This window comes from Schistocerca serialis, chromosome 2 (assembly GCF_023864345.2).
Source record: "Schistocerca serialis cubense isolate TAMUIC-IGC-003099 chromosome 2, iqSchSeri2.2, whole genome shotgun sequence".
Lineage (NCBI taxonomy): Eukaryota > Metazoa > Arthropoda > Insecta > Orthoptera > Acrididae > Schistocerca > Schistocerca serialis.
In genome coordinates, this window is record NC_064639.1 from 590,627,268 (window position 1) to 590,646,096 (window position 18,829).

At 43.4% G+C, this 18,829-nt stretch overlaps 1 protein-coding gene across 1 annotated transcript in view; it reads right to left on the bottom strand.

The window, feature by feature from the left end:
• The window catches only part of LOC126457614 (glucose dehydrogenase [FAD, quinone]-like), a 223,855-nt gene extending 205,849 nt beyond the window's left edge, over positions 1–18,006 (bottom strand). Inside the window, exon 1 of the mRNA XM_050094069.1 lies at positions 17,899–18,006. The gene's annotated coding sequence lies outside the window, so the exon portion shown is untranslated. The remainder of the gene's footprint in view (positions 1–17,898) is intronic.
• Positions 18,007–18,829: the final 823 nt, after the last annotated feature.

Consider the following 18,829-nt stretch of genomic DNA (forward strand, 5'->3'; position numbering starts at 1 on the left):
GAACAAGTTTTTTAAAGAATGAGAAAAACTTACTTTATTCAGTGAATACTTCAATCCTAAATCATAGCGAATAACACAAAAATCTTAATAAAATGTTTAAAAATAAGAAAAAATGTTGAAAAAGGCATTCACACTAATAATTTTTCCCGGAGCGCTTATTCACTTCCCCAGGTCACCTGGGTTCTGTGGAGCACAATTTGGGAAACCCTGGTCGAAATAACACTCGTTCTATCACTAGTTTAATATTGCTCGTCAGTCTGGAATCCATAGTAGACAGGTTGATAGAGGAAATAAAGAAGCTCCAAGGAACAGTAGCAGTTCACAGGTTCATTTAGTCAGCACGAAAGCGTCACGGAGATGATTAACCACCGGCAGTGGCAGATGTTGCAAGGAAGGCGTTCTGCATCATGGTGAGGTTTATTGTTAGAGTTCCAAGGGTGCACGTTCGTAGAGAGTTAACAAAGATATTGCTTGCTATTATGTACATACAGCGATGTACAGGGTGTATCATAGTTAATGGTGTAAACACATACAGTTGATAGTACACGATACTAGAAGGAAAAAAGTCTCAGTGAACATAGGGTCGACAACGCATACCTTAGGAGGTACGAGCAATTTTTCATCTACGATACTGTGAAACAATCTTTTCTATTGCAAGTTCTTTGCTTTCCATATTTTGAGAAGTGGTAGTATGGGCCAAAATAAGAAAAAATGTCCAGCAAACATTTGCTCTAAAACACATACTTTTAAAGTTATGAGCACTTGATCATTAGAAGAGTTGTGTTTCAAAGTAGCAAAGATGAACAAGTGCTCATAGCTCAAAGGAATACATTTTAGAGAGCATGTTTACGGGACTTTTTTTTTCTTCTTCACGTCAACACTACCAGTTCCCAAAATATGGAAGGCAAAGAACTTGCAGTAGAAGAGATTTGTTTCAGAGTATCGAAGATGAATAATTGCAGGGTGAAGCAAAATTCGCGCACTCGGGCATCGCAGCGCAGCTCCTCACGTGCCAGCGATAAATAAATGTGTCTCACAAAACTTCGTCCGATGAGTACATCCGCAGAAAAAGGACGTTAAAGAGTGGCAATCTGGCAACAATGTAACCAAATGTATGGTAACTACATCTGTCAAGATTTGTCAGTCGTGCTCTACAGTTGGTACAGTGGATTAAGTTTAGGTTTAGCGTGCAGGAGATCGAGGGTTCGATCCTAGATAAGGGTGCATTTTTTTTATTTGCTAATTTCATTCTGTATCCTAAATTTACAACATTTTGCAACGCTGAACATCACAAATATGTGATCAGACAAATAAGAAATAGACAGTTGAAACAAATGACCTCTCATAGGACAGGAAAGCTACAAAAAACGACATCAATTTCGAGATGCTAAAGATGATAACACAGTACAATAACACAACATCTTGTTGTCGTTTATACTACATGTAATATGGGCACTCAGATGTCTGAAATTATCAACGAGTGACAATAATAATGTCCACATTAATTATTGCAACACCTTCACAACAGAATACGTTGTCCCCAGAACAACAGATGCTCAAGGGGACCTCCCTGCACGTCCAAACATTGCGCAACCCGCCGGATCTTACAGCTCTGAACCCTTCGGAGCAAAGCTGCGTCCACAGTAACAAGAACAGCATGAACACGAGCCACCAATTGTTCCTCATTCGTCGGCGGAGTAGAGTACACGTGCTCCTGCAGGTGTCACCACAGGAAGAAATCCAGGGGATTTAGGTCAGGTGAACGTGGTGGCCATACAACGGGACCTCCATGTCAGAGCCATTTTCCTGGAAGTGTTCTGTCCAAATACTGTCGCACATCAATTCCAGAGTGTGGAGGTGCACCATCACGTTGGAACCATATTCTCTGACGAACATGTAGTGGAACGTCTTCCAGAGCGTCAAGCAAACAGTTTGAGAGGTATGCATGATACCTTCGTGCAGGTAACCGGTCAGGAAACATGTAAACGCTCAAACACCTGTCGCCCAATATTCCGACCCAGACGTTGATACCGAAGCGAACTTGATATCCTTGATCGCAGGTGACTTGCGGGTTAACCTCACACCAATGGTGCGCACTGTGCATATTGACGACACCCTAACGAGTGAATGCTGCTTCATCCTTCCTGTTGTTGGAACCATTCACAGAATTGTATCCGCTGATGGCAATCTGCACGATGCAGGTGTTAAGTTGAAGAATAATGATAGGGGTGCAGCCCATGCTCGTGCAGCTCGTTGACAACCGTGTGTTGCGAGACACGCAGCTGCCTTGCTACGCTACATGGACTTCGCTGAGGTTCTTGGTGCATGACCTCCAGAATAGCTTCCTCAGCAGCTGGAGTACGGCGAGTCCGTGGATGACCTCTGTCACGCGAAGGTGGAATGTGAGAACGTGACTCCCGAAGGGGCAGCTCCAAACGACGAAACATTTTTATCTGGATAGCAGTAACGAGGATATCTAACAGCATATTCACGAGCAGCACCACCAGCCCGGTATCAGATGCGCCAAGGACCAGAAGCATATCCACATATTCATCGTTTGTGTATGCAGTACATCTGTCACCGCGGTTTAGAGGTTTACGCTGAGAAAATTGTATACGTTTATGCATATACATTGGTGTCTGTCACAGGCTCGTTACTCCGCTCGCAACTAGTCCCTGTCTGGTGGACAGCGCATACAGTATAAATACGCCATCAGTCCTGCGCGCTGTTCCACCTAACACTCTACACCTTTGAAAAACATTGCCCTCCATGATTCATCCCGACAGCACTAATTGTGAAATATTCGGTTTCGAATTACACTGTTTCCCTAACGGTAACAGACGTGATGTTTTCACAATCCCATTGATAGAATAATAATAATAATAATGATGATGATAATAATAATGCATTTTGATACATACTAAAATGCATGCGGTTACCAGACTCAATATTGAAACACGTACATATAGGAACCGAGTTTGGACATGATTCACAAAGCATATTCCTAGTCCTACTGGTGATGTAAGGCACTAACGAAATGTAATGGAGCTGAATGAGGCAAGAATAATAGTTGGTACTAACCTATGGGACCATTGGAGGAGGGCACAAAGAAAACAGGTTTCGCATCTAGTAGATGAAGTGGTGGGAATAAATTCAGGCCCACGACGTAGAAAGGGCATTTTTCAAAGCTGACCTATCTTCCATTTCTACGATTGTAGTATGTTAGTGCAAATGTTTTCTAGAGGACCCGCTGCAATGACTTGTCGATTTAGATGGCAGATACCGCACCACCTGGACAACATTTACCAACTAAAAAACATATACCTCAACGCAGGATCGAACCATTAACCCCCTGCTTGCTAACCCCAAACTCTATCCACTGCACTAACAGTACAGCAGATTAACATGTGCTGAGAGATGTACTTAACATACATGAGGTCACAGTGTTGCCATATTGTCACTCTTTTACGCCCTTTTTCTGGGATGTACACGCTGGGTGAAATTTTGTGAGAGACATTTTTTTATCACTGGTATGTGAGGAGTCGCGCCGCGAAGTCCGAGTGCGCGAATTTCGCTTCACCATATATATATATATATATATATATATATATATATATATATATATATATACATATATATATATACACTCCTGGAAATTGAAATAAGAACACCGTGAATTCATTGTCCCAGGAAGGGGAAACTTTATTGACACATTCCTGGGGTCAGATACATCACATGATCACACTGACAGAACCACAGGCACATAGACACAGGCAACAGAGCATGCACAATGTCGGCACTAGTACAGTGTATATCCACCTTTCGCAGCAATGCAGGCTGCTATTCTCCCATGGAGACGATCGTAGAGATGCTGGATGTAGTCCTGTGGAACGGCTTGCCATGCCATTTCCACCTGGCGCCTCAGTTGCACCAGCGTTCGTGCTGGACGTGCAGACCGCGTGAGACGACGCTTCATCCAGTCCCAAACATGCTCAATGGGGGACAGATCCGGAAATCTTGCTGGCCAGGGTAGTTGACTTATACCTTCTAGAGCACGTTGGGTGGCACGGGATACATGCGGACGTGCATTGTCCTGTTGGAACAGCAAGTTCCCTTGCCGGTCTAGGAATGGTAGAACGATGGGTTCGATGACGGTTTGGATGTACCGTGCACTATTCAGTGTCCCCTCGACGATCACCAGTGGTGTACGGCCAGTGTCGGAGATCGCTATCCACATCATGATGCCGGGTGTTGGCCCTGTGTGCCTCGGTCGTATGCAGTCCTGATTGTGGCGCTCACCTGCACGGCGCCAAACACGCATACGACCATCATTGGCACCAAGGCAGAAGCGACTCTCATCGCTGAAGACGACACGTCTCCATTCGTCCCTCCATTCACGCCTGTCACGACACCACTGGAGGCGGGCTGCACGATGTTGGGGCGTGAGCGGAAGACGGCCTAACGGTGTGCGGGACCGTAACCCAGCTTCATGGAGACGGTTGCGAATGGTCCTCGCCGATACCCCAGGAGCAACAGTGTCCCTAATTTGCTGGGAAGTGGCGGTGCGGTCCCCTACGGCACTGCGTAGGATCCTACGGTCTTGGCGTGCATCCGTGCGTCGCTGCGGTCCGGTCCCAGGTCGACGGGCACGTGCACCTTCCGCCGACCACTGGCGACAACATCGATGTACTGAGGAGACCTCACGCCCCACGTGTTGAGCAATTCGGCGGTACGTCCACCCGGCCTCCCGCATGCCCACTATACGCCCTCGCTCAAAGTCCGTCAACTGCACATACGGTTCACGTCCACGCTGTCGCGGCATGCTACCAGTGTTAAAGACTGCGATGGAGCTCCGTATGCCACGGCAAACTGGCTGCCACTGACGGCGGCGGTGCACAAATGCTGCGCAGCTAGCGCCATTCGACGGCCAACACCGTGGTTCCTGGTGTGTCCGCTGTGCCGTGCGTGTGATCATTGCTTGTACAGCCCTCTCGCAGTGTCCGGAGCAAGTATGGTGGGTCTGACACACCGGTGTCAATGTGTTCTTTTTTCCATTTCCAGGAGTATATATATATATATATATATATATATATATATATATATATATATATATATGTGTGTGTGTGTGTGTGTGTGTGTGTGTGTGTGCGCGCACCGCGACAATGCCACGAAGATAAAATTAGGGAGACTCGAGCCCACTCAGAGGCCTTGCCGCGAACCATTCGCGACTGGGATAGGAAAGGCGACAGTGACAGTAGTACACAAAGTACCCTCCGCTATTCACCCCAAGTTGTCTTGATAAGTACAGCTATAGATGTAGGTTGTTCGGTTGTTGGAGATAATACACTCTTGGTTTCCTTGCACCTGTGAACTTGATCACGAAGTTATTTATCGTGACATCTGAAATTAGCACGGAACTCAAGACATAATACAACTTGATGTTTTCCACGTAGTATTTTTCTGATTGAAAATCATCTCAAGGGAAAGAAATAGTTCTATGACTGCCTGGGGATCGAATAAACAATCGGTTTTCTACTCTGAAAGTAATACATCAAGCTGGTATGAAGCCTGTGTCACTGGGATATTACCTTTAATATCAGTTAATATATATAATTCATAATATATAATATATATTAATATTAGTTAACATATAATAATTGTTACCTCTGATTTGTTTCATACTCTGCCATCAATGTCCCTATCTCTTGTGAATATCCTAATCATTCATACAGTCAACACATTCGTGTGTACTTCATGCGGTACTCATAGTACCTTTTTTCACTGCTTGTCCTACATTATTCAGCATACCATAACTAGAAATTGGCTCTCCGTCCACTGCTGATGTATTGTGTTACACCACACAAGCCAACGTTTCGCTGTAACTCCATTAATGTCAATATTCGTCATAGGGCAAGGACTTTCGTGTCCGCCCCCTCCATTGGCACAATTCCTTTTTATGTTATTTTGAAAGAATTACATACCTAAAGCCTTGCAATCATAGGATCAACTTCGCGAACAAGGCAGCTGACACGTATTTGGCAGGCAGGGGTTTCATATTCCCACTTCGCCATTCTGATTTAAGTTTTCTGTTATTTCCCTCACGACACACTTAAAAGAGTAATCGACTATTCATCTATTTCTGCTGGTCCAGCTCCTATAGCGCTCAGTCCCTAAAATACCGACGTCGATGTGACACTGAACACAAACTCGATGTTTCCTTTCATAGGACAATGAATGAATTATTTTTGGAACGTATCCAGGAATATCTGTACACTGACTTCCAGAATGTTTTCCACAATGCCTTGCAGTACGTCTGTCTACGTGTAATATCAGCATCTTGTGAAATCCAACTGGCATGGTGTGCCGCTGTACGTTATTACCTCTTCGTCCGTACCACTCAGTTCCACTGTTCTAGAACAGCCAACTCTTATTTTAGACTCAGCAGTAAGAGACAGAGATATAGGCTTACGCTCGAAGAACACGAAGGTGCTTTTCTGACTGCATGCGGATTGGCGGACAGCAGTGTCACGGACTCCCTGTTAGAGAACCACTAACGCCAACGCCAAAGACCTAGATGCTCCCGGAAGACGTAGTAGCGCAACATATTTATCCAACATTCGTCTTCTGTATGTAAGACGTCCTTTGTAATCACCTACTTCATTATGTTCTTCCTGATCACAATAACAGGATGGACCGGAGGAAGGGGTATGGGGCGGGGGGGGGGGGGGGGGGGGGGAAGGGGTCTTGCCGCTGGCTGAAGCCGTTTTATGTTGCTCTTCCAAACCGTGTTGGTGGTTACTGGTACATATATAAACACGTAGCATAAACATAATTGTCAAAAAATATTTTTCGAAAGTATTTGCGCAAAATGTATCTTACGTGAAACGTGAACAACAAACGGTATAGGCAAATCGAGAATAGAAGCTTTTAAACTGATCGGTAGATCAGATATCTAATGAGGAGGCACTGAATTCGACCGAGGATAAAATAGATTGATGGCACAAGATTAAATGAAGGGATAGACTGACAGGTGTGGTTGCTAGGTGCCAAGGGATTTCAAGTTTGGCAGTGAAGGTAAGTCTGGGTGTACTACGGTAAAAGGCGATCAAGGCTTGAATACAGTAAAGAGATTCAAAAGTGTGTGGGTTGCTGTAGTTATGAAGAGAGAAAGGGACTCTGCAGCGGGGCCGGCCGCGGTGGTCTAGCGGTTCTAGGCGCTCAGTCCGGAACCGCGCGACTGCTACGGTCGCAGGTTCGAATCCTGCCTCGGGCATGGATGTGTGTGATGTCCTTAGGTTAGTTAGGTTTAAGTAGTTCTAAGTTCTAGGGGACTGATGACAACAGATGTTAAGTCCCATAGTGCTCAGAGCCATTTGAACCATTTGACTCTGCAGCGGACTTCCGAATCAAGACCACCATCATAGCAAAACAACAACAATAACAACAACAACGAAACACTATGCTAATAGGGGACAAATATTTATATATCACTGTAAATTACTTCAAAGAGATGAGTGATGAGTTGCTATTAGAAATCATTTAAAGATGTGTATCCCTTAACGGTAATTACCTGCTCTTTCCTTTGTTGCGATTTAATGCTGTTAATATAAGTCTAAGCACCTACCAATGTGGCACGCTTAAATAAACAGATGTTCCTTGTCCTTTCTTTTACCTGTCAGAAGAAGCGTTGATGAGGTAGGTGTCTTCGAGGTTGGATCTGTGATGTTTGATAAAGTCCTTTCGAAATTATACTCGTGAAAACTAGGACCATAAAACTACGAGCTGCTCATGGCTCACCGTGCGTAGAAGAGACTGTTGAAAGTGTTCGGTGAATGAGGTTCAAAAATGGCTCTGAGCGCTATGGGACTTAACATCTATGGTCATAAGTCCCCTAGAACTTAGAACTACTTAAACCTAACTAACCTAAGGACAGCACACAACACCCAGTCATCACGAGGCAGAGAAAATCTCGGACCCCCCGGGAATCAAACCCGGGAACCCGGGAACCCGGGCGTGGGAAGCGAGAACGCTACCGCACGACCAAGAGCTGCGGACGGTGAATGAGGTGAATGAGGTTCCCGTGTGTTGCTCGATGTTTCTTACGAGTCAGTGTAGTTAAGTCCGTTAGACATTTTCAGTAGTACTTGACGGGAAATGTAAACTAAGTGGTGGTGGTGGTTAGTGTTTAACGTCCCGTCGACAACAAGGTCATTAGAGACGGAGCGCAAGCTCGGGTTAGGGAAGGAGTGGGAAGGAAATCGGCCGTGCCCTTTCAAAGGAACCATCCCGGCATTTGCCTGAAACGATTTAGGGAAATCACGGAAAACCTAAATCAGGATGGCCGGAGACGGGATTGAACCGTCGTCCTCCCGAATGCGAGTCCAGTGTGCTAACCACTGCGCCACCTCGCTCGGTGAAATGTAAACTAAGTAACGGTTGTGGACATCAGCAGCAATATGATATGCCTGATAATACATCTTCAGTTTGCACCGGAAGTATGGAATACAGGAGAACACAACACAGTTTTCATTAAAGTGTGCACAGATTCGTGGGGGAACTCAGGACGTCCAATTTTGAAACCACACGGAATGTGCGATACATATAAAGTGGGTACGCATCCTTCGAGATTATTCTCATAAGCCAAATGCAAACCATTCTACCATGTGGTTCAATCAAAGCGGCACATTTTCAACTCATAGCTAAAGATGATAATCTTTTCTAATCAGGAAGGAAATAGATCTCTTGGCCGGATATGTACCGTAGTTTCTGGGGATATGAATTCAAGTAATAGGGACGCCAATAGCAAGAGTACGGTAACTGCTTATGCATCGTCTTCACAGTGTTAGATTTATGATACTGAAAATGTAGATCGTACTGAACGTTTTGTGTGTTGTCTCGTTCTTCCAGCACTAGCGCTGCACCTATCGTCAAGTAAAAGGCGCCATGACGTTAGTCACAGTGTGTCATTTGTAATTTTTTTTCCTTCTTTTCTACGTAATTCTGTAGCTCTCAACTCGTTCGAGCAATCAATCATTCATGTTAGGAAACACAGTCATACCTCAGTCACTCAAAATGATTCTTCTTCTCTGCAGGCTCGTGCTTTGCGGCAGTCTGCTAATCTGTACAAATAAAATGCCTCGTAATTTTGGGAGCGTTGTATAATCAGTCGGGAAACCTCATATCAAGCGGATATTTGGCTTTGATGAAGTTTAACCTTCCGAAGAAGTAATGGAGCTCTTGGATTATTAAATGCAGGTTCGTATCCAGTCTTTCGGAAGTTCCCTTCTGATTAACAACTACGCAATATATCGACAAACATCATTAATTCTCAAATTTCCAATACACACCTTTTATTTGAAGGAGCAATCTATATATATTTCCTTTTTAATCGTACAGTTTCGTCTCAGTTATCTTCTGTCATAAATCTCAATAATCAGATTACAGTTCTTCCAAACCAAGCTCAGGCTAATCGGCACGAAGACAATCTCGGAAGCTCCCTCTCTCTTTTTTTTTTTTTTTTTTTTTTTTTTTTAGCAACTACCAGAGAGAGTGCTACAAATAATACTTATGCGCTCATGGCATAGCTATTGTACGAACTTCTTTTCGCATGGATTCTGCGAGTATGAAGATAGAAAATTAGTAAAAGTCATTCAAGGGTAGAATTGTATCTGAATAATTCATCGAATATAAAGAGATATTACACATTCTACGTAGGCTTCTCTTCTAAACCTATTTCAAATTTCGCAACTGCCCATTGTTTTACCTGAAATTACCTGTAACTAACGTCGCTTGCAACAGATAAATATGCCTCGGTATACCTCTAACCCGTACACTGTGTTAAGTCTGGTGAGAATTCTTGAAACCAGTAAACACCAGTTCCAGTAACAGTTTACGTCATTTCCTAGCGAATATGCGCGCCTTTTCTTCTGAACCACATAATAATATTGTTGTGGGTTGACATGAAACAAAGTCGTGATTATTTATTTGTTATCTGTTGCATATTCCTGCAAGTACCTAATGAATGGAACTTCCTGGCAGATAAGAAAGCTGTGTGCCGGACCGAGGTTCGAACTCGGGACCTTTGCCATTCGCGGGCAAATGCTCTCATCTTCTACTAACGAATGCTCTCGTTTTCTTACCAGACAATTCTCCTCCACGGTGTTTTGAAAGTAATGGTACTTAGGTCTCAAACTTCGATGATAAATTTTCCACTAAACGCTGCGTATCTCATATGCTTGCATTTTAGTGAGTCTTATTGCAGCAGCGTTCATAATTTCTCCCTCTAAAATACCGACTTTTACTTCCTAGCAAAATAGTGATTTTTTTGTAAACGTTGCTACAGACATCTTGATGCTCGGTTTGCTAAGTGCTACCACTGCATTGATCAGATTTACAATACTGTCAAGTCCATTGCGTCGTTGTGTATGTCGACGATTTGCTTCCCATCGCCTACCCGGTCCTACCTCTTGTTGCCACAAGGAACCTAAGTAGTGTACTCGAGATAAACATCTTCTGCACTTGCAGCAGCTGTACACTGCACGTGGCGGTCGTGATCGAGAGGTTACGTAGCACTCTTCGTGACTGAAGCAACAGTCGGCTGCGCGTCAAAGCAGCGATTCGTAAATATTGGTATCTTCCTGTTCTTACACACTTCTGTAAACCTGTGCTGTTCCGTTTGTTTGGAGATTACATGACGAAATTCATAATTTGATCGGGTCCAAATAATCCTTCGTTGTCACACCTTTTCCTGTTACCCGCGCAGCATAGGCCTACTGAATAAGAACGTTGATTAAGCATAAACCGACAGTTTTTGACCGTTAACTACTCTAATGAAATGGTCTTACACTAACACTAGTGCTGTCGTGAAGTGCCGGCCGAAGTGCCCGTGCGGTTCTAGGCGCTGCAGTCTGGAACCGTGAGACCGCTACGGTCGCAGGTTCGAATCCTGCCTCGGGCATGGATGTGTGTGATGTTCTTAGGTTAGTTAGGTTTAACTAGTTCTAAGTTCTAGGGGACTAATGACCTCAGAAGTTGAGTCCCATAGTGCTGAGAGCAATTTGAACAATTTTTTGTTGTCGTGAAGTGCCCCAGTAAATAAAACGAAACTGTAATTTAAAGAAATTTTATTTTGGTTTATAATTGAATATTGTAAACGTTTTTACACATTGTAGATAAGATTACGAGCAATTTTGGCACAGTGAAAATCTGTGCCCGGGACAAACATGTTTTGAGCATTTTTCATACACTATTTGGATTTTCTTGTCTGCAATTTCTCTGGCGTTCTGGCTCAGAAGATATTGAGGCAAGCGGAGTTCAACTAAGTTTAATAAGAACATCTCTCAGTTCACAAGTAAGGGGATTGGACATCTCGACGTTGTATGTGGGGTTTCACTAAATCCATTGCGAAACTTTGTAGCGATTATATTCTTTTTAAATAATCAGTTTCATCAATTCTTTCTATGCACTGAAATAAGATGGTAGCATTGACTCTTACTATGTTTTAAATGGCATAAAATACAGACACTAACTGTCTGTGTGTTCGCCGTGATATCGAAGGTTGGTCCACTGCATCCACTCCTGCTTTTTGTGACATTGTAGTAAATGATCACTTCAGGTTTATTTATTTATTTATTTATTTATGCATTTATTTTACCTGGCAAGTTGTTCTTTCGAGTACTAAGTTATTGATGGTGGTGCACAAATCAATACAACAAAACAACTCTACTTTTCCAAGGAACATAAGTACAAATTGTCTTTTCTTCGTTACGCCGCAATAATGCAGATTCTGCAGGGCGCTTCCTGTCTGGTTTGAATTCTTCTAGAATCTGCGGTTTATTTACCTCCAGAGTACTTAAGACAGTCAAGTTTTTGGCTTTCATTTGATCAGAGAGAGCTCAAGCAGCACGAACCAGTTGTCTACTGTCACACTTCTGTTGCTTCCCTCAATTGGTGTTACTAATTTCAGAACATCCTGTGTTGGAATTGATAATGTGCTTGCATTTATACTTCTACCTGTGTAGACAAATGCATTACATAAATAGAATGTTCGCGCATTACGATGGTAATCAAAAAAGTAAGGTCTCCCATTTTTTATATGTACATAGACCTGTTTATTTCTACAGTGGTTTACATCAGTTTACAGCTTGAACATTTAGCTATTTTTCGAAATAATCACCGTTCCTTTAGATGCATTCTTGTAGACGCTGTGGCAGTTTTTGTATGCCCATGTCATACCAGGTCGCCGCCTTGCTGTTCAGAAAGTTATCAATTTCCTTTTTCACCTCGTCGTCGGAGCTGAATCGCTTTCCGGCCAAATGTTCTTTTAACCTAGGGAACAGGTGATACTCACTGGGCGCCAAGTCAGGACTATAGGGTGGGTGGGTGATTATGTTCCACTGAAAGTGTTGTAGGAGAGCAACGATTTGCCGAGCGATGTGTGGACGAGCATTGTCATGGAGAATGTGTACGCCTTTGCGCAACATTCCTCTTCTCCGGTTCTGAATTACCCGTTCGAGGTTTTTCAGAGTCTCACAGTACCTGTCAGCGTTAATTGTGATCCCAGCGATTCACCTCCGACGATGAGGTGAAAGAAGAGGTTCATAACTTTCTCAACAGCATGGCGGCTGGTATGACATGGGCATACAAAAACTGCCACAGCGTCTATAAAAATGCATCGACAGAAAAGGTCATTATTTCGAAAAATAGCTAAATGTTCAAGCTGTAAATCATTGTAGAAATAAACAGGTCTATGTACTTATAAAAAAATAAGAGACTTTACTTTTGGGATTACACTCGTACAAAAGCACATAGTTTTGAAGCCGTATATGGCTGGGTTCTAAGGCATATACACGCGAAATTTGCACCTTTCCCGGAAAGATACTAGCATTTCGTCAGTTATTACGTTTGATCTTCTATTATAAAACTTTTGATAAAACTGTATAAAAAATTCCCATACATCTCGAATCGCTGCAAGTCAGCCTTCCTAGCACCCCTTTTAGTAGCACAGTCCAATCGCAAGCAAGGCAAAATGAATAAAAATGTATGAATAGTAATATTGGCTGAAACACATCACGACCAGTCCCATCAGTAGCAAAAAGTCCAACATCATTATCATGATTAGATTTCATTATTCCAGACAAATATAGCAGATTTAGAAACGCTCTCAATTCTATTACATCTAACGGTTTTGTAAATGCTGGTTGAGGCGCTCTGTATTTGTTTGACATGTTATGTATTTTGATGTTTGTATTGGTGAGTATTATTTGTAATAAATCTTCAGAAATGAGCAATTACGAAGCAGATAATATGTCCCTTGAATCAAGCATTTTTACTTCGCATCTAGCGCCTGGAAGGTGACCAACTGTATTGTGACCGAGGATACGAGTTGTAGGAGGAGCTTCTTGTGACCACATGTAGCACAGCTTTTTCCAAAAACGCTCTTGTCAGCAGAAGTCATATAACACCCCTCTTCATCTGATTCTTCACACCTACCTTCTGACGTCATTTCAGATGTAGAATCATGATCACTTGACAGAAATTCTTCCACGTCTACTGTGCTCCCCTAAACAGACTGCAAAAACGCAGGATCATTCACTATTCTCTCTAACCCGTCAGCTGTTAACGCTTGTATGATGTCATCCTGAAAAATAATGCATACATACATAAATATTAAGATTCTCATTGATATTTTACTCACTTCGAAGTACGCCGAGACTTCAATCGCACAAAACACTAATAGAAAGAATGAAAAATAACTTACGTCAAAATTTGGCGGGGTATGTGAGACCTGTTTATCTCAGAAACTATGACAGGAAACACTCCACGTTAAACGGCATAACTTCACTGAGAAATACCAGGAACACAAAAGCCATCTGTTGTTTCGTTCACACGCCTGGAGTTCTCCAGGACCACACTAGAACGCTTATGGGTTAATAATACCCGCAGCACGGCGAGTTGCTAACACAGTTCAGCAACGCAACACAAATTATGCCGCTACTGGAGGTCACATTAACGGTTCACGGCGGCACTCGCCCGGCTGGTTCTCTGCATAACGGATCCAACGAATTCGTTTCTGGGTCTTACTTGTATAAGCTCCCGTCTCTTCTACAACCGTACGGTGTGATAGCCATCCATTTGTTGCGGAAGTCGGAGTTGGTGTACCTGAATGGGCGTTCGCTATTTCATGATAATAAGTCGTAGTATAGCCCACACCGGGGTGAGATTCTTTCGACTAGAATCCTCGTAGGCAGCTTAATGGACCGTCAACTGGGCACGAGGAACTCTGTGTATCCTGTAGTTGACCACTTCAGTAGAGGAAACCTACTGTTTGACACAGAATATCGCTCCCAGAGGTTAGCCATCAACTAACAGTAGCAATAATCTGTATAGCGTGGAACCAGATGCAGCAATGGCGAAATGTAAATACCAATAGGATTGTTGACTGACTACATATATGGTGCTCGAGCTCTGCATTGTGAAATAATAAAAATATCGCTTCTCTTAAGTACCCGAGCGGATAGCCGCTCACGTTAGTACGCCGCTTTCGGGACTCGGGCGCGCCTGCCGGTCAGGATCGAAGCCCCCTGTTGATTAACGACGAGGTCCAGTGTGTCGACCAATCTGGTTGTGGTTTGTAGGCGGTTTGCCACATCCGACGAAGTGAATGCTGGGCTGGTACTCACATTCCGCCTCAGTTCTACGATTTGCGAACATTTAGGAACAATTTGCATTCTTTCAGATGGATAACAGTACATGCAGACAGAACGGCATCTGGCTGTCCTCTAACATTACATTAACAGTGCCGCATCTGATAATAACCATGCCACCCCCGTGTAGGCACGGGATAAAGGTAAATGAAAATAAAGTAGACCGTTTCTCTTCCGTATCTTTGTGAGATTTCTTGCCATTCTTGTAGACTTAACCGCTATCTTAAATTAAGGACGGGGATGTATTCGCCATAAGATGTCTTTGCTTATGCTTTCCTCCCATGCTTTTCCATTTGGCCTGTAAATCATCTCAGACAGAGCTCTGTGCCAATACCGAATGAAGGTATCGGTGGAGACCCAGGTGACATCACCATCTCAAGCTACGAAGTAACGGCTGACATCTTTAGAGGCACAACAGTCTAGATTCAGTATATTGCCAACTGATCATAAAAGTGACTACTGTGTGAGAAAAGATTCGAAACTCTCATGCACAGCAGCGTAAAATTTAAGTAGCGTTAGAAGAAATTCTGCTCACGCTCGTAGAGCTGTCACGAAGATATCTCTTCTTTGCCTGAAACAGCCGGCCGGAGTGGCCGTGCGGTTCTAGGCGCTACAGTCTGGAACCGAGCGACCGCTATGGTCGCAGGTTCGAATCCTGCCTCGGGCATGGATGTGTGTGATGTCCTTAGGTTAGTTAGGTTTAATTAGTTCTAAGTTCTAGGCGACTCATGACCTCAGAAGTTAAGTCGCATAGTGTTCAGAGCCATTTGAACCATTTTTTGCCTGAAACGATAAATGCGGTTTTTATGCAATATGTCGCGAGTTGTTTCTGACGTTTATAAGATACTTTCAAATATATATTTACTGTTAGACAAAGGTGGAGCTGTGTAGTGACACAGAGCATACATGAACTGGGGCTATATGCTATTTCTCCAATGAAGGTTTGGCTGTAGAGTATTACGCAATGTATGACGTGTGAATTGTCAGACGTGGAACACAAACTCTGACCTTCAGTATCTTTCAATTAGAAAGCAAACGTAGGGAAAGTGCGAAAAAGAATGCCACTATAATCTCAGCTGAAAAGTTGCATCTAAAATTGCACGAAAGCTTATCACGAAATGGTTGACATGACTTAAAGAAGACTAATATCGACTAATGTCTTTTTTTGTCTTTTTTTTTAGTTTGCATTTTATTTCGAGGTCTATATAAATGGGGATTCAGCTGACCTTACCGATCCATTTTACGCAACCTGCACTTCTTCTGTATCAGGAACGGTATCCAGACAGGCGACAGCCACGTAATCGGTATAATTTCTTCCTCAAAGCCTTGAGTGACTGTTAGCAAATGGAATAAACTGTACAAAATACGAGTGACGATTGACAATGAGTTACACAGTATTTTTGGAGCAAGATATACCATACTGCTGGTATATTTATCCAAGTGTCTACAATCTTTCTTTGTGTAATTAGAGGTGTTGTGATACAGTTGGATGTGTCTGTAAGTTTGTTCTGTTTATAGTACTTGATCTTTCGTAAACAGTTCATTATAAACAACGAAATAAACGGAAAATATCAAAATTGGAAGCATGGAAGTAACAACTTTCCAGTATGTAACGCATTGAAAATGTATGTATATGTAAGGTCATTCAGTTGCACCTACCGTTGTCGTTGTATGCTACCCCCACATGATAGAAGAATGTTGTTGACCAGTTCCGTTAGGAGACGAGAAGCACAATGCCAAAATGTCTGACAATGACTGGCAAACTATACGAAGACAACTTAGACGTAGTGTACAAATTTTGTTTATGAAATTATTTCAGCACATAAACGTGGCGAATTATTTATTAATTTTTTCATTGGGCTGTGTACTGGAAAGTTCTTACTTCAACATTTTCCATTTTTGTATCTCGTTGGTTCCGATAGTGAAACACACATTACAAGGCAACGTTGCTGAACTGTTTACGAAAGAAACGGAAAATATTTACAGAGACATCCAAAAACTATATGACTACACGACTAATTACTCAATGAAAGATTCGAGGCACTTGGATAAGCATGGCAGAAGTTGGGAATATCTTGGTCCAAAACTACTGTGTAGCTCATGGCTACTCTTCACTGGTATTCTTCGCAGTATGATTCCGTTTGCTAACAGTCGCCCAGAGCTGGGGACTCAGATCGATTATATGATTTTCGCCCGCTGGTCACCGTTCCTGATTCAGACGTAGTGTTGGCCACATAAAAATGGTTCAAATGGCTCTGAGCACTATGGGACTTAACATCGGAGGTCATCAGTCCCCTAGAACTTAGAACTACTTAAGCCTAACTAACCTAAAGACATCACACACATCCATGCCCGAGGCAGGATTCGAACCTGCGACCGTAGCAGTCGCTCGGTTCCGGACTGAAGCGCCTAGAACCGCTCGGCGACCGCGGCCGGCACTGGCAGCATAAAACTGATCTGTAGCAGCAGGTGAATCAATCAGTATAGGTAAGGATTGTGATTACCCTAGAATTTGGCCTAAATATTTATAGTTGTACTTGTTCCAAATATTATATACCCATTTTAGAGGTAAATTAATCTGCCGTGATGGTTAGAGAATATCGAAACATGTTGGAGTGACAGTAAAACTAAAAACCCTTTGCGTTGCTGAAGGCAATGACGTGAGGCAGGGTGTGCGCTCTATCACCCCGTTTACGTGGGGCTCCCTAAACCGGATTTCGTAAACCGATTTCCCAATACCGCTTCTGGGTTGTCGTGTAAACACTTCAAAATCGATTCTGGAAATCCGCTTTTGGTTGTTGCTTTTTCAGTCCCACAACTGATTTTCGCTCCGATGTAAACGCAGGCTTCGTGTTGTTTTCCAAAACTTTCAGCTAATATGGACGGAATGGCTTTTTGCATAATGTAGGAGAAATAGGAATATTAGACTGACGCAGTTTACAACTCGTCTAATTGAAGAGAAATAGCGACTGTGCTGACTAAATCATGGACTCCAACAGCTGTTTTCCAGGCGCCATGTTTAACTGGGCTAGCAAATCAGCTTTAGACTTGACATGTAAACACGACAGCGAAAAACGGTTTCCGTCTCTCTGAAGACGTGTCGCATGTAAGCGTAGTGTATGACGGACGCCCTGTGAACGCCAGCAGTGAGCGCGCGTGTAATGGGGACGGGCGCAGCGCGCACAGTACTTACGGTTGCGGAGGTCTGCGAGCTCGCCGCACGGCCGCTCAGGCTGGAGTGTCGACTTGTCGGCGCAGAGCTGGCGACCTGCTGGCGCTTATGTAAGGAGGACAAGCCGGCTATTGGTTGTCTGCGGACACCTGCTGCCTCTGGGCCCCCGCAGAACTCACTGACTCTGGAAGAGGCGCACCCACCATCACTAGCGCCGCTATGTAAATCTGGGGAAACGACGAATTCTTGAATATGAAGAGGGCGGCTCTCAGGAAACTAATTGTTGACGGCATAATCACTGAGTCGAAGACCTGTAAACGGCGTCCTTTAACGCTACTGGCGATTTCCTCGTTGCAAGCATTTTAGCCATGTACCGTATAATCGGAAATGGTTATGTAACGGAACAGTATGGGCATGGCTCTTATCTTTTACAAAAACATCCGAAAGATTTACTGCCATCATTATATGGACATAAAAGGTGAGCGACGTGTAGAGATAATGACGGTATATTGTGTTGGTAGCTGACACTTAAAACATCTTGTACTGTGCTTCTGGCAACTCTGACGTCGTTAGAGGTGAATATTGCGTCGACAGTCATGAAAGAATACAACCAGTTAACAAGGATGCATAGGAGCTTCTTTCCCAAGCTTCTCACTAAATCATATGGTATGGCCACTAGAAGCTGTATGAAGCTGTCGACGTACTCCTACATGTGCTACTGACAGGGTAAGGATCATGAGCCGCTGATTGGAAAGATCCCTTATCGAGCCAGAGGCAAAGTTCTTCATACGAAGTTACTGTACAGTCCGCACAATATCCAGGGGAGATACCAGAGCATATGTAACACTTGTAGTTCAAGACGAACCATTCTAGGTCTACTTGCAGCCATGCTCAACACACTACGAGAGTGCGATTATAGTCTGCTGTGATGGCATCTGCAGAATGAAGTGTT